At 37.7% G+C, this 3,012-nt stretch overlaps 1 long non-coding RNA gene across 1 annotated transcript; it reads right to left on the bottom strand.

Annotated features, from left to right (window-relative positions):
- Positions 1-1,484: 1,484 nt before the first annotated feature.
- Positions 1,485-2,539, bottom strand: LOC129757183 (uncharacterized). Its single transcript, XR_008739639.1, has 2 exons — positions 2,380-2,539; positions 1,485-2,308 (listed from the first exon to the last, which is right to left on the bottom strand). It is a non-coding gene; the product is annotated as an uncharacterized LOC129757183 (long non-coding RNA).
- Between the last annotated feature and the right edge of the window lie 473 nt (positions 2,540-3,012).

Raw genomic sequence — 3,012 nt, 5'->3', positions numbered from 1 at the left:
GAAATCCAAGATGGCAGCTTCCACTGAATTTAAAATATTGTTAATCAATGAAAATCGCTGGAACATCATTTTTGTCTACATTAAAACTACTATTTTAAGACAATTTAGATCATTTTAAATCACTTTTATTATTTTTTCATTATGTTTCTAATGCATTTAGCACTTTTCTTGCTTTGTTTATAGTTTTTGATTTTTTTGCCATTTATGTAATTCTATTATTCCTATCATGCTATTATGTTTAAATTGTATTGGTCTTATTCTAGCGAAAACTATAAGGTTATGTTGTTTCTGTTTACCGTCTGATTTAGGCACATGTGCCAAATTCGATGTTGCCAAAATCGAATGTTGCCAAATACGAATGGGGTCTGTATTGTGGTGATTTTTGTGGGTTTTTCAGTCACTTACAGATTTTCAGAGAAACGCGAAAAGAGATATTTGACTTCTATCAATTAGCCTTAGCACCCAATACAATATATTTGGGAGTTTCATGCTATTTTCATTCATTTACAGTATTTTTAAGTTCAGCTGAAGCCACCAACTTGGATTTCAAGATAGCGACAGAATGCAAAAATAAACTTTTTATAGCTTATCCCAATTGATAAACACCCATATTTTGGAGGTTTCATGCGATATTCAATGATTTAGAGCATTTTTAAAGTTTATAGAAAGCTGCCATCTTGGATTTCAAGATGGCGTAAGATAGCAATATTCGACTTCTACTCGTTAAGCCTTTCCACCCACTACCATCTGGGTTTCATGTCATTTTAAGTCATTTACTACATTTTAAAGTTTAGCGGAAGCCACCATCTTGGATTTCAAGATGGCGTCAGATAGCGAAATTCAACTTCTACCGGTTGATTTCTTTCAACTTATATTTACCCCTATAATATAGGTTTTATGCGATTTTCAGTCATTTACAGTATTTTCATGTTGAGTGGTAGCCGCCATCTTGGATTTAAGATGGCGACGGGCAACGAAATTTGACTTCTACTCGTTTATTACTTTCACCTAATAACCATATTGTGAAGGTTTCACGATATTTTCAGTAATTTACAGCTTTGAAAATAAATGCGGAAGCCGCCATCTTGAATTAATGATGGCGTCAAGCAACAATTTTTTTTCCTACTATTTGGGCCCTTTCACTCAATACTCATATTGTAAAGATATTCATACCACTTTCGGTGATTTCAAGTTTTCAAAGATGTATTTTTTTTTTTATTTTAACTCAAAACCAACACGCATAACTTACCAAAAATGTGTAAAAATGGGAGTTCCAATTCAAATATGGCTATCTAATCTGAGCGTGTCCTGTTTTGACATCTTGATCGAGAACTGTCACTAAGTTTTATGGCGGTTTAATAATCATGCACTGAGTGCTATTATAGAACATGCAAAAGAAAGCTTGGAGCAAACTTCTAGGTTTGTGTTTTATTATAGTTTCAAAAAAGCATTCACAACTCTTTCAAAATAACTAAAACAGCATGTTTAATAAAAGTTTTATTAGCGTTTTCAAAACCATCTAAAAACATATGGTCGAAAAAAAAATTATAAGCATTCTGCATGACCATAATAAAACCGCCATAAAACGAGCTGCACAAAAAATGCCATAATTAAACCATAATAAAACTTCCTATTGCTAGTTGGCATAATCTGTGTTACTTGGGATACATATGTCAGATGATTTTATATTAAATAAACAACAATGTCTCGTGTCCGTAGAGAACAACCGGTCTAATGAGCGTTATGTACACTTCTTGAGAGGACTAAGTCTTTTCGACCGCAGTTGCTTGTGGAGTCCATAGTAGGCACGACTTCCGCTGATGACTTGCCGCCGAATCTCACGGCTGGTGTCATTGTCTGCGGTCACCAGTGAGCTGAGATTGAAAAAGTCTTCGACCATCTCCATCTCGTCGCCGTCGATAGTGACCTGGACAAGCGGGTTCGTTCGGTCCCGGATCCGCAGGCCAGCATACACTTCGTCTTGGACGTATTAATTATTGATCCAATCCTTCCTGCTTCCCGTTCCGGTTTGCGGTAGATCTCCTTCAATGCCGCAGATGATCTGCCGACTATATCAATGTCGTCGGCAAAGCAGATAAGTTGACTGGATCTGTTGAAAATTGTGCCTCGCGTTTCGCCCACCGCTCGTCGAATAACACCTTCTAGCGCCACGTAACCTCCAATATCAAAAATTTAAATGCATCTTGCAGTGAATTACAACTTACAAAATACGATAGGTGCATTCTGGATTATCAATGTAAAGTTTTTTTTTATTGAATATGTCCGCAAATTACACAGTCAGTGAGTTCTGAAATATGAAAAAAGGGATCAGTGAAAAAAAGGTTGTAACTACTGAGGTATGCAAATGATTCTACTCACTCCTAAAGCGCCTACCAAAACTGGTTCCTGAAAATCTGGTCTCACCACTGGCTGTGCGTATTATATATGTATGGAACCGAAAAATAGAAAATAGAGTCAATTTGGACTGAACCTATCCCAAGGAACCATGCTTTCGGTCAGCTCAAAGAAACAAGGTGTCGGATTGAATGACAGCCAGTGTTGGTAAATTTCGCCCGTCACGCTTGACCCGACTAGTTTTGTTTCATCAAACGACGGGCACTGTTCTCAATTGACGGAGCCTCCCTTTTCGCATGACGGATAAAGCACGACAACAATCAACATTTCTCCATCATCGACTGGCGAAGCTCCTACACATGGTCAACATTTCTCCTGAGAGTGACTGGTAAATCTCATCACACTTCGATCGGCTTCTGACGGCAGGTACAACTAATTGAACGACTTGCTGGCAGAGAGCAACAATAGCAATAAAAAACTGAAAACGAGCTTGCTGGCAGGAGCAACAATAATAATAAATGCGTTTCTTTTTCGTCTTCGGTCGTCTTCGGCTTGCTGGCAGGAGTAACAATAATAATAAATGCGTTTCTTTTTCGTCTTCAGCTCGGTCGACGACTCGTTCGAATGCGATTGGTAAATGCTGACTATGGAATTTTT

This window comes from Uranotaenia lowii, chromosome 1 (genome assembly GCF_029784155.1).
Source record: "Uranotaenia lowii strain MFRU-FL chromosome 1, ASM2978415v1, whole genome shotgun sequence".
Classification (NCBI taxonomy): Eukaryota; Metazoa; Arthropoda; class Insecta; order Diptera; family Culicidae; genus Uranotaenia; species Uranotaenia lowii.
The sequence above is the reverse complement of the archived record's forward strand: the minus strand, read 5'-3'. Positions and strand labels throughout refer to the sequence as shown.